The 14,385-nt window shown below is 33.8% G+C and overlaps 1 protein-coding gene across 3 annotated transcripts in view; it reads right to left on the bottom strand.

The window, feature by feature from the left end:
- The window catches only part of tn (tripartite motif containing protein thin), a 59,557-nt gene that overhangs the window by 16,775 nt on the left and 28,397 nt on the right, over window positions 1–14,385 (bottom strand). Inside the window, exon 1 of one of the 3 annotated variants that reach the window (XM_090394157.1) lies at window positions 222–360. The exons of the other annotated variants lie outside the window; for them this stretch is intronic. The gene's annotated coding sequence lies outside the window, so the exon portion shown is untranslated. Of the gene's footprint in view, window positions 1–221; window positions 361–14,385 lie in introns of those variants that run through there. 3 annotated transcript variants of the gene reach the window in all.

A 14,385-nucleotide genomic window follows, 5' to 3' on the forward strand; every position in this document is an offset into this window, starting at 1 on the left:
TTTTTTTGTTTTTTTAAGAAAAAAACACTAGTAGCCTAGTCTGAAAGTGCTAGCATTTATTGCCTCAGATACTGATTTATGATCGTAAAGATTTGCATATTGTAACATTATATTTTGGCACTCAAGATTCATTAACTTTAATTTCTCAACTTTTTATCAAATATTCTTTCTTTATTTATAGTTAATTAAAACAATGAGAACATGATTTATGCTGTACTTACCTACTGGGGTCAACATGTGTCAAAAAGCACGTAAACTTCGAAACCTATAATTATTTACAAGTTTAATAATTTTCGCAAACAGATTTTTCGTACCAAATATTGTAACTCTCGCTAACACATAATCATGCTGTTGACTACTGGTTTCGTCTTAGTGTTACTGTTAGCTTAAGAAAACATTTCACAACTTACAGCTGTGATGCAGTTCAAGTTACGAAATCATTACTGTCCTCTGCGCGTGATCATGACCGGTCTCTGGCAAGCTTCCACTGTGAGATGGTTGACACTAAGGCTAATTACCTAAGTGAAGCGTAATATCCTTAGTGTTTTTGTTGTTTTTGATCCGATCTGATTATCTCTTGGGGAGGATTGGTTTTTCTACTCACTGTATCTATAGGGTATATTTAAAGATGAAAACATAAGCCAGTTAATGCTATATATTATTTGATGACAGCACACAATTTCGAATACGAAACAAAAATGCACTCTTATTTCAGTGTATATTGATTTACTCCTACAAAGTTAAAACTGTCAAATGGGAGCGTTTTTCTGACGAATACTCTTTCATGAAAATGTATCAGATTATAGACTGTGCTTACATAATCAGTCGGCATCTTGTCGATTTTAAAGGCTTACAAAAGAGTCAAGGAAAAGAGTGCTTAAAAACATTTTTAAATGATAATCCGCCAAGAAAAGTAAATCTGTAGCACATTTAGTACCACGAGTCAGCTAAGGATTAGATAATCCATAAATCCTACTCTTAAGACGCTTCATGCCTCCAAATAAGCGGGGTCTCACACCTGACAACGAAAATTGTCTATCACCGTCCTAAACACATACGCTAACACGCATGTCATAGTGGGATTTAAGCCCACTACAGGTAGGTTGAAAAGGTGCTGTCTATTGCTAACCAATAAACGACTAAATAAATAATGTATCAGCAGAAATATAAGAAACAACGCAAGATACAATACATAGTTCATATAAAGTAAGAATTCCATAAGGTTTAGATTTTAGGTTAAACGTTACACTTAATGAATATAGCTTTATTCAGAATTTGGATTGCTTAGAATTTATGCCCCGAAACTCAGGTAGTTATGCGTGGTGTGTGTGTTCTAAAACTGACTGATCTCTTTTGCAACTGTGAACAAAAGGTTTCGATAGGAAGCAACCTCCGTTTCTACTGAGACTACAGCTTGCTTCATCCTAAACATTGGACCTAGTTTTTAAAAGGTAGTAGGTTAAGGTCTTGAAAGTGCTCGCGCGTGTTGTATATGTCTGTCAAATTAGTATGTTATGTTAACCAGCCAGTCTGTGGATTGCAGGAAAAACATGCAAAGGAAGAAAATTTGTGTGCATTTACAAAGTAATAGCAATTCAAAATTAAGCAACCCTTGTTTCACGGGTGCCTTTTCGAAGTATTTAATATACAAACCCAACAAACTATTAAAACCGCACATTCCAAGTTGTTTTCATCAATACAATAGTATATTATACAGAAAAAAAATAAACAAAATTTTCCATCGAGACATTTTTTTTTTCATAAGAAAGTTTAGCTGTGCCAACTTTGCCAGTGTTTCTGATGTAACAAGAAATGGCAGCTTTTTAAGCAAATATGAGACGCTGAATGATTATGTGTATTCGTTGCTTGAGAAGACTACTAAGATGAAAGTCTTAAGATGCACTAATGTTCCTATTTAGTTCTTGATATTTCGAAAAATCTTTCAGTTTTAGCATTCCTACGCCCTGCAAAACTAACCTGCTGCATAACTATAATCACTACACGAGACTAGTTTCCTAGCGCAGTATCCCACACAGTTTTTTTTTTCCTCTTGCAATGTCAAATGATAAGACAATTTGTATTCATTTTGTATTGTGGAATGGATATAATAAAATTCGTATATCACTTCCTGTATAGAGTTTCCCATTAGTTGTATGCTGAATTAAAAATATGCTGTATAACTCTAAAATCGAATATTTCTTTTCACATCCCTTCTCGGCGGAAATCCCCATGCTGTTGTCCTGTAATACATACAGCACCATGATTGAAATTTTTCCTTTAAAAAATCAGAACTTAGTCCTCAAACAGCGCTTGCAGGTTGTTTGCTACTGTTATCGTGATTAAGATGTCTAGAAATCAAAGTCCCCGTTTTAAAACGTTAATTCAAAATAATAATAAACACGTCTACTTTATTGCCAATTTCTGATAAACATTGTTTTATTGGAAACTTGTAACACTTTTACTGTGACATGCTCAATACATAAATAATTATTTATGTAACGCCATGATAATAAATTATAATTTATTATCATGGTGTTGTAAAGAGATCGTAAAACTGACTTTATATTACTCTATGTTAATTTGTACCTGTCATCCAATTTTGTCAACTAGTTCAGCTTCAAATGTACATGGTGCTTATCAATTTAGGAATGAAGACGAAAATAATTTGTTTATGTCAAAATAAATGCACGCGCATTAGATAGGGCCTGAAAAAAAATTCATCCCATGTTTGTTATTTTACGCCAAAATGGATTCGTTTTCTGCTCTTTCTAATCAAAATAGGAGGTGAAAGCAGTGACGTAACTACAGATTCTCGGCCAGAGTTCACTGGCCTCTTTTACCGTTTCACATCATTCAATGAATGCTTTAATTGGCCCGGCGGTAAGCTCTTGGGCCCTCAGATTGCGCGGCATGGTAGTTACGCCACTGGATCGAAAGCATGAATTTCATGAACACTAAAATTTCTAGCTATAGGGAAATTAGCAAAGGATAATTATTGGGTTCGTGTAAAATTTGCACCTTAAAATTCATAAACATTGTAATATTATTACAACTCAAATAACATAGCGATAATAATACTTATTTATGTGGCATTGACAACAATGAAAAGTAAAATGAAACACAAATAAAGCTTTTCACTTGCGTCAGACCTTTCCTTCGTAACAACAGGCTGCGTAGTTGGCAGGGTTTTTAACATAATTGAAAAGACGTTTACATCCCTTTTGGAACAAGCGCATACTTGGAAGTTGTTTCGCATTTGATTTCCAGATAGCGGATAGTACAAAGATTACCAAGATATTTGTTACCATGGAAACCTTCTTTAACGAACAATCACCGGCGTGATAAGGTCTGTAGTTCAGTGAACATATTTTACAGCTGAATGACCTAGTGTAGATCAAACATTCGGTAGTACATCCCCCCCTCCCTCCCCTAATACACGAGGTCATTCACTGCAGTTAAAGAATTGATTGATTGCCATCTTTTAATAGATTACTACTATATCATTTGAATGGGGATTTATAGATAAAAATATTCAAAATAAACCTCTGTATAACAATTCATGAAATGCAACTATCATAGCAGTTTGTATTTTCAAAGTGATCGGTGAGAGTTGCCACCACTACAGAATTTTTAATATTAAAATTACTTAGAAAATGAGCATCACGAGTTTCGAAGTCGAAAAAAAATGAATAGTTACGAATATTAAAAATATGAATCACAGAGACAAACTGTGATGACAAATATTGAAATATTTGAGCATTAATTTTGTGAGCAAGTCGTGTGTTTTGTTCTACAGTCAGTCAATTCTGACAGAACCAATCGGAATCTACAATTTGCGGATACTGATTATTACAGCAAACATCTGAGGTAGTAGTTTTATGTTTGTTAACTGAGTTTGTTAATGCATTTGTCGGTTTTACTAAACGGGAAAAAAAGAAAAATCCTTAATAAGATTCCTTGCAGTCTAGACGAATGTAAAATCTCAAATTCTTTCCAAACCAAACAAAGGGGCAAATCAGTTCCTGTGACGTTAAAAGTTTGTGACGCTTCAGACATTTAAAACTGTATTCCAACTTTGGCGAACATAATTCTTTTCTTCTGGTGGAGGTTTGAAAGAGAGAGAATTATTTTTAAGCGTAAATAAATCGTAGTGAGATTAGCACATAAAACTTTAAAACAAACAAACAAAAAATTTAATGAAATAAATTGTCATGCATCGCGAATTTGATGAGCAATGCATGTGTACTTGTCAATCAGATAACTTCAAATTTCGTAACTTAAAATTTTCATTAGTTTCATTGCTTGAAATGAACTCATTTCGTTTGATTAATTTCATTATTTGCGTGAATTATGCGAAGTGGAGAGGATTATTATTATTTTTTGCATATGAATAGAACCTGGGAAGGTTATTGTTATGGTGTTTTATATTAAGGCCATTCACTTCTTCCTGATTCAAGTTTATTTCCCTCCCCTCCACCCATTTATTCCTCTGGTATCTAATTACATTCAAATTGCACTTCCTTCCATATGGTTTTATTTAAGCCCGCAACAAGTGTTTATAATATTTGTTTATATATTTTAAATTACAAAAAGCAGCGCGTTTTTTTTTTTTTTTTTTTTTTTTTTTTTTTTTTTGTTTTGGTTAAATGTTAACTGTACAGGAACATTAATTAATATCTAAGTTCAATATATTACCGAAAATGTTTAATCGGAACTTTTTTTTTTTTTTTTTTGCAATATAAGTTGTCTTACTTTAACTTTATTATCAGTTGAAATAATACGATCCAATCTTCAGCTCGTTAATAATTGAGGCTGTTCGAGAGTTTGTTATAAACCAACTGAAAAGTTATGATAATAAAAATTTAATACTAAAGTTAAAAACTATGTAACATGGTTTAAGTATGTGAAAAGCTTTTGAACTAGTTAGCGATAAAATCAAAGTTTTAAGTAATAAAATAACTGACTTATTTGGTACACTAATTAAATAGTATGCATGTAATATCCATTTTAAACTATTAAAATGATTATTTCAGATATGAGAGAGAGAGATTTTTTTTTATCAATCTAAACAGACATCTTTTAAAGAAGGTTAAATTTTCTTAGATAACTAATAATTGTAGATAATATCTATAGCATATTTTGAAATCATGGCATAGCAGAAATTAATAACTGAACTTAAATTTTTTTAAAGTTCTGTGGTTATTCTTAGTAGGGATCTACAACCTTTTTAGTCAGCTCTTTACTCAAGTTCTCTTTGAGCTGTATTAAAACAATCCTGTTGTAGTTTAATCATCCTGAAGGCAACTACAATCATGTGGCGTTGGTGTGTTATGTCAATTAATTGAGTTTTCAGGCTGTTTGCGAAAGGGTTAACTCAAATTCATACTCAGTCTTGAAACAATACAAACCAAACATACACAAGTGGGTAAGATTTAAATCGATGTTTAATTTATGATTTAACTGGAAAATCTGGTATGTGAAAAGAAAAAAAATATATTCCCAAACAGAGTTTTATAAGATTCACAGAGTTTCATGTTGTTCTCAAAGAGATGGGCTGGAAGACACACACACACACTTAAGTTTGTCATTCATTCGGTAGTTCAAGGCGATGTCATCGACTAAAACACGTGGGGTGGATACAAAGATAGCGACATTTAGTGATGAAAAAAAGGAAGTGCGTCATTTGGTCTTGAAGGATCACAGTTTGCAACGAGTTCGGCGAAATTTCTGCACACGACATTAAATGACACCACGTACAGAACTGTCGTCTTATTACGCTCACCTAATCTAACCCCCCCCCCCCCGCCAAAGTAACCATATTTTGTATACTAATGACTGTGTAATGTAATGTAAGCGATGTCATATTATTCGCAATTATGTATCCTTTATTAGAGATATCATTAAATTATAAATACAATGTTAAACACGAAATGTTATTTTAAAGCAGTTACTACGATCAGCCATCCGGAAGAAATCAAATATTATTAAAAGCAGAATAACTGACAGGAAAGATATTATCAGATTAATTACCATTAAAAACTATTACAGTGTGAGTGTCAAACCTGGTTGGCCAAGTGGTTAGCGTATCTGTTCTCCAACTAACAGGCTGTGGGTGAGATTAGAATCAATGTAAAGCGTCGGACAATTTTCTCGTCCGATATGACACCACCCTGCTAACTAGAAAAAGTACGTTTGGTTTCTTGAATTGTGGGTGGGATTCACAGAATACAAGGGACCACCGAATTTTAGGTTTCATGTTTAGGATATTACAAAAATTGCAACCTCACGCTTTTATGAAAATACATACTCTTATGAAAATACAGTACATCAATATGAATGGCCTTGGAAATTAATCTCGCCACCAATCATGTGATATGTTGGTGTGGATTTGTACATCAGCCAATGTAGCTCTGCACATTCCAGAAGAGCCTAAGAGAAAATCTAAAATATTAAAATATTTACAATGCAATGAAAGTCATAATACTTTTTTCCCCCAGAAATAATCTTTTAGCCAGTTTAATGCTGTTTTTAGCGCTCCTTCTTATCTGACTTCTCCTATCATATTTGGTCTCTAGAGCAAATTTCCGAATTAATGAAAATATAAAACTACTTATAGAATTAATACAAAAAATCCTTACGAAAGAATATAATAATAAGACCAACCACACACACGGTACTGATGTCGTTGAGGTTCAACCTTTCGTGAGTGGAAGCCACATAAAAAATGATTACAAAATTAATAATGGAAAAACTCACATAAAAAGATTATTTAATAGTATAATTTTCGCCTGTGACACACAGGCGAAAATTATACTATTAAATAATATTTTTACGTGAGTTTTTCCGTTATTAATTTTGTATTTATATGTCTGCTCACGGTTTGCCATTATTAAAACTTATAAAAAATGATGTTGCGACCCTATCGAAAGTGATGTTTATGTTCGTCCGTCCCAACTTAACATTATTTAAACATGATTCGAAAATATCATAAATTACAGTTTTTCTTTTCTCATCGAATATGTGAAATTTTATTTCATATATTCGATGATATTTATTTCTGAAGTTTTTCTACTCCGAATGCCTGTCTTATGCTTCTCAGAGAAAATCTCTTATACGTATTCGTCGTCAAAATATGCTTTAGCTGCCAATTACTCTAATACTTCTATTCTTTCCTTCAGTAAATTCGCAACAGAAAAGCACCTATTAGCCCCTTCATATCTCTCTCTCTGTATGAAACGATTCGAAATATGATTGTTCAAGTAATTTCGATTTATTAGAATCAGATGATAACAGCACTATACATCAAATATGAATGGCCTTTGAAATTAATTTCGCCACCAACCATGTGATACGTTGGTGTGGATTTGCACATCATCCAATGTAGCTCTGCACTTTCTAGAAGAGCCTAAGAGAAAATTTTAAAATATTACGAAATATTTGCAATGCAATGAAAGTCATACTTTTTTTTTTTCAGAAATAACAATCTTGGGCGTTGACAATATTAATCGCATCCGAAAGCAAGATCACACCAATTGTTTTGCCTATTTTTTAAAGTAACAGTAGTTAGTTAAGCAAAATTTCTTATTGTCATAAACCCAACTCCTTTCCTAAATTGTGTTCTTAATATATGCTTAGCGTAATGGGCGCGTCAATAATTTTATGCTGTATAACCACATCGCAATGGCATTTTTTCCCCCTGAAGTACCCACAAGGTTATTTCCTTGGGTGAGGGGGTACAATAGCTTTGTTTAACAGCTGAGAGGTTACACTAAATTAGCGGTTACAGTTATTTTAACTAGACATATTTAGTAGGATATCAAGGAATATCTATCCCTGTTTTCGCATATATCTTTTTAAGATTATAATTTGCTTTATTGCCGTACTAAAATATCACTTATTTCGATTTCTTCTACCTCTAATTATTCTCATTTATGGGATTGTTAATACGAACAGAACATTTAGAAATTAAGCACTCGCCTAACGACTATACTAAATAATCTTGCTAGTCGAAAATTAACCATAAAATTTCATACTTTATTAATGCGAAATTAAATTAAATGCAAAAGAAATAATGGATATAACAAAAATCGTTTTTATCATAACCATCTCATCGGTAGAACATGTAACTGATAATTTTGCATTGAAGGCTTTCGATATTACGTAAGGTCAAACGATTTCGAAGGCATTTTTAAATATCGTGATTATACTACTTCAAATTTCAATTGGTTATTTTACAATAATGGTTTCAATTAACACCATTAGAAGAATATAATCATGTTTTCATCTGCATGAGAATGCTGCATAATTTCATCACGCACCAATAGTTATATACATAAATATTTATATATTTGTAACATTTTCTAAACGAATCCTAAGTTCAACAAACTGTCACAATATTAATCAGGCAATGGTTACTCATTTAATTATTTTACGAGTCAATTTTAAATTAAGATGATTTATAAGAAATGTTTAAAATATACCAAATTGATTTCGCTTTCGAAAAATGTTACAACTTGATGTAAGAGGAAAGGTACTTTGGAATCTTATCCTCTTCATCTAAATCGGTTTGAGGTGATCTGCGAAAGCGAATGTGGCAGTAACAACAGAAAACGCGGAATTACGTATACAGTAAACATTTCTTTTAAGTTATTAAAAAATAAAATTCTACTTAAGTTTTATTTGCATGTAACTTAGAAAAACAATACCTGTTGACTCGCTGTTTCACACATCACCTCACAATCAACTTCATAACACCAACCAAACCACAAACACTAGTAATTAAAATGACAATGTTGACAATAGTGTGTTAAGAATCTTAGTTACAAATAATTATATACAAACTTTTCCACTTACAGAAAAGATATTGTCCTTTAAAAAAAAAAAAAAAAACTCTGACGAGCGAAGAAGAAACAATTATGTTAATTTTTCACACGTGAAACATTTTATTATATAATAATAGTTCGACCTAATTATGGTCAGTGGCTACATCACTCGTTTGTTACTGGCATCCTACTCACAAAAAGTCGGAAGGGTTGGAATTACTCAAACAGTTTTAACTAGAGAGGGAGTAGCACGCTGATTTGGAAGCAATACTTGTTTGTAATTACAATCAAAACAACTGAGTCTGTCCAAAGTCAATACACTGTTAAATGCGTGTATTCTGATAGGTTTGTGTTTAGAGATGGAATAAAAAATCCGAGTTCCAGGGAGAAGACTCTGCCACTATAAGACTGGCTAACTTCATTTTATTAACCGTTTTATTAACTTTTACCGAGTTTTCAGGCTTCAAATGAGTTGCAGAAAGGTACGCGTTTGCCTGATAAGAAGACTCGGTACAACAAATAACACGAGTCTGACAAGCTGGGTCTTGCTCAGCAGGAAGTCTCAGTTAGCAATAGGGTTCAATGAAACAAAGCCAATTCTCTACAGAAGCTGGTTCTGATTGAAAGACTATACGAAGAAAGCTATATAAGAATGACTTAAACTCCTGATAAGTGATTGATTTTTTTTTTCCTGTTATGTTCGTTATCTCCTATTGATCCAATAAGCATATCAAACCAAGTTCTATAACGTTGCGCGTATCACATGAGTTTTGTCATAGTCATATATTTACATGAAATATTTTTACGTTGATATCTTTGTAACATTTTTCGCGTAGAAAAGATGGTCTTGATACTAGGCCAAAAATGCAAGAAAAAGTTTATGTAAATTAAATTTTCAATAAAATTATTTATATCCGAAGTACGATAGAAATTGTCTTGCAGTTAGTGCAGTAATAACAATTCTATTAATAAAAATGGTGCTACGCATAGGAAATGTAAAGCTAGCTGAGTTTATGCATAGAAATTGGCAAGCTACAAATACTTTTTTGCTTCTCAACGAAAAAGGGAAGACGGAAGCGTATATTTGTCAAAGCCGTATAAAAAAAGCGCGAGTTAAATTTATCACAGGATGCTGAAAGAGAATTCCTCTTTATTTTGGACAATTATTATATTAAGAATTCAGGCAGCTTATAAGTTTTTTATGTGACTCCCACCCACGAAAGGTTAAAAACCTATTATTTAGTATCTTCGTAGGCAAAGTCTAATCTACAAGATCCAATGGATTTTTTTTTAAAAACCACTTCACTACTTTCTCAAAAATAATCAGGATGGTGCTCTAACATTAGGCGATGACTGCTACCTCCCAAATATTCATTACTAGACTGTGATTCGAACCTATCGTTTGTTAAAAAACTTGGAGAGCGGCGACATTAGCCAGCCAGGCTGACAGCCGTAAGCATTTTTAGGTAAGCTCCAACGGTTCATCTAATATCCATATCTGATTCCAAGTTGCTAGATTTAGACAATTAATTATGTTTCAAATGCGACGTAATGCTTTCGTGATATATTTATGAACAAGAGACACACAATTAAATGGCGTCATTGACATGATTGATTTTGTGCTCTGCTGGCTTTGTATCGCAATGTCACAGTTGCGTAATGCCATAGGGGGAAAGGAACATCACGAGGAGAGGGGGATACAACTGCTCCGGCTTCTGGATCGGTTGACTGACTTTTAGGGAGATCAAGAACCGTAGAATCATTTTCACAGAAGGAAGTGTGCAAGAAGGGATAGGTAAACAGCCGGGAAAGAGTTCCCCCCCCCCCCAGTTTAATTTAATCAACTCTAAAGCGCGTCCATTTGAGCAGAATGTTCCTCAGCACTTTACTCCCCTATTACAAGTACTGGATGGGTCAATGCCAGGCCCCAACAGAGCTTACGGATCATGCAGCGCGTCTATCTCAGTGTGATCTGTAAAATGTGCAACACTCGTCCCAAAAATAAACAGGGTAGTTTTAAATCTGGATTATCGCAGTTGTCAAGAAGGGCATCAATCGATAAAATTACGACGTGTCAGTACGGCTAACTTGATTGCAGGTAAATCGATTTAGAAATGAGAGAGCACGGTAAGCGGCTATCTTATTACTTAATATGTTGCAGAATTATTGATTTCATCATTTGTTATGACTGTTCATTTAATTTCACTATAGAAACCGTTTGAACTCTCTAAAGGATGGATTTTTATATTCATTTTTCCATAACCCAAAATAAGCAATTTTTGAGAGCGGTTCAAAATCAAAAAATGATTCATCCAGTTGCCATACAAATAATAAACAAATTAGTACATGAGAGGACCAAGGTTGAGGTAATCTTGTAGTCTATGGCTGTTGTCTTTCGTGGATAGGATTATCACAAAAATGATATATCTTGTCACGACCCAGCGATTACTGTGTGGTGATCACATTTCTAAATCTGGAAAAAAAAAAAAAAAAAAAAAAAAAACGACGACACAAATAAGCTATTTGTGTTATAGGGAAAGCGATGAAGCACAAAACGTCTGCACATCTTTAAACCTTTCAAAATGTGCAGACATTCTGTGCATTCACTGCTTCCCCCGTAGCGCGCGCGCGCACACACAAAAAACCTTTATAGCATTGTTTCAAGTATTTAAAAAAGTATCTTAAGTATGAAATTGTAACATAAAACACGCCATTGTTAGCCTAAATCCTCTCGTTGAATGAATCGCGTTTACATTACTTCAAAGCGATTATTAAGCTTGAGTAGCATTAATGAAACAGAACGGTGATTTTCAAGAGATTACTTCGATATACTGTACTTTCCATTAACGAAATTTTGAAAAGATTGATATTTCTATCGTTATTTGGGTTTATTAAAAACTGTATTGTCGTCCACTACAGTGTAACTAAGTTACACTGTAGTGGAAGTCTGCTGCTCCTAGCTGTCGAGAAAACTTTGTGGAGAAATTTGAAATTCAAACGTCATCTTCGATCATGTATTAGACCCGGGCTAAAATTAATATTTTACAATTAAAACACCGAAGTAATGACATTTGAAGGAAGATATCATGTAAGAAAAATTCCACATACCTCATATTCTATTACTGATGATATTTTCCGGATTGGTTGACTGAGTTTATTACGCTTCCGCTCTTAAGTGTTAATAGGTCATATATTCGAATGTTACTGAAGAGGATGTTTTTTAAGGTAGGAGAAGCGTTTCGTTTTCCTTAGACTACCATTCTGTTTTGTCGGAAACCTGAAGGTGAGTTAGCCAGTCTCACTTCGATTCTGCAAAACAGACAAACCGGACAGAACAAAACAAGTGATTAACAGACATAATACACCGGCCTCATAACCACCTTGGTTATTTCGGTCATAACCCCAAATAACCTCAGATCACTGGAGGAGTGAAATATCTCAAAAAAAAAAAGTGCTATGTATCTCTAGCAGAGTTCCTAGAATACTTATCCCCCCCCCCCAAACAACTAATGTATTTTAGATTTACAGCATTTCGTGGGTGAGATTCAGATAAACAGGAGTGAGACAATATATTCTTGATGAGAAATTACATTGTTTTACGTCCATATTTTACAAAAAAAAAAAAAAAAAAAAAAAACAGGGATGGGAGAAACTACTAATGTTAAGTGAGGCTGTTGTTTCCGTACCCAAAGGATGGTAGCGCAAGTTGACTCAGTACTATGGCTATTGCTGGACACTAAATATAGGTAGTCGGGGATTAATATAATATATCGCAGAAGAATAAAATATTTAAATAAGTTAAATGTCATAGTTCTAAATACTTATAGTTCACAAGATTAAAAAAATGATGGTCTGGAAATTCTGAGGGGTAGTCATTTGCGTTCACTATTGAATACATAGAAAACAACTGTCAGAGGAGTAAAAAGGAAAGATGACCCCGATTAGAATCCAGTCTAAGACGCAGAGAATTTTAGAAGCTTTTCAACTGAGAGTGTTAACTCATCTCACAGTACATCTCTGTCCAGCACACTAGGTTCAACTCTACACACAAAACAGGCCACAGCGCGCGAGCACGTCCACATACAATGCTGTTAACAGAAAATTCTCCGCTTCATGGCCTTACTGTCTCTACATTATTTCTAAATGGACATTACCAACATAAGTTCATTCTGTACCCGACCTGTTCTTAAATAAAGGCAGACAATCTTGAGTTAATGATTGACTTCAATGGCCCTCAACCTCTTCTAAATTTAGTGATAAAGATAACATTAACAAGCTATTTTAAAATCACCGTTACACTTCCAGATTAAGTCACAAATATAATGCTAACTCTAGTTATATGGCATCCTCTAGAATGATGAATGAACGTCAGCTGTGTCAACCCTCCAATAACAAATGCTATGGTAAACTTCCAAGCAACTGAAGCGGTTGCTCTTAAGATCTCAAAGGCTTTCGATAAACTTTAGTATAAATGATTTCTCAGCAAGAACTTATGGGCTTCTAAAGATTTATGGTTTCTTTTGCAAGTGGAGTTCATATTTTTGTCCTTTTTTATGGTAATCCCGCCTATAAAAGATTGGGCATTACCTGTAGTATATTAATATCATAGATAACTTAGGGGAGCAGATAATCTAAAAATACTGCTCTAGAGACTAAAGATTAAGCTTTTAAGCACCTTCAGGATTCCGGCAAGATGGTGGTAATAACCTCATTGCATTTGTCATGATTTCTACCATTCTTCTGTTTTTTTTTTTTTTTTAATCTCATTTAAGAACATTTCAACGTAATTACTCTGGGCATCCAAAATATACATGCCTGCGTGGCAATGTTTCTTTTTTCCAATTCAATAATTCTTGACTGTCAGAAGAAATTCCATTATCGGTTCAGTTGTTGCCAATTACAGGAATTGGCAACAACTAGGCTTTTTATTTGATCTTTTGTGCAGGCAATTAGCAGGTTATTTTTCTGCTGAAAATTCGGGGTTTTAATCTATCCAATTGGAAAACTCGACCGTAGAATACACGTTATTTCCAAGAGTAATGATGGTTAGGAGTTAAGAACACGATGTGTGTTCTTAACTGCTATCGTGTTCGTTTTTATACTATTGATACTACTCATTTGTTAACAATCTTTGTTGCTAGAATATCTCATATAGCTACTATTCAGAATCTGTTTTAATCTTTATGTTAGAGTGACTTCTTTTCCTTTAATGCTTCTTACATTGATGGCATCTATCCGTCTTTCTTCAATTCTGTGTTGTTCAAGTATCGGATGTTTCCCTACTCGCTCAGGTTTAGAGACTCTGTATGAAAACAGAGGGGGGGGGGCTTCGCATAATCGGCTGACACCTTAGCTGAAATCTAATTATGTCGTGTCATAATGTATGTTTACTTTTAGCCAATACAGAATATATTCATTTGTCTGCTAAATCCAAATTACTAGTCCATTTGTTCAGCATCCAAATGGATACCTAATGAGCAGTGAAAAGGTGAGAATTTTACTCTACTCGGAAGCTCTAGATGGGTTATCTGCATTCCATATAGGCTATGCAGAAGATCTTTCC

The sequence above is a fragment of the Typopeltis vanoorti genome, chromosome 6 (assembly GCF_054136105.1).
Source record: "Typopeltis vanoorti isolate ZY-2024b chromosome 6, IOZ_Tvanoo_1.0, whole genome shotgun sequence".
In the NCBI taxonomy this organism is placed as follows: Eukaryota; Metazoa; Arthropoda; class Arachnida; order Uropygi; family Thelyphonidae; genus Typopeltis; species Typopeltis vanoorti.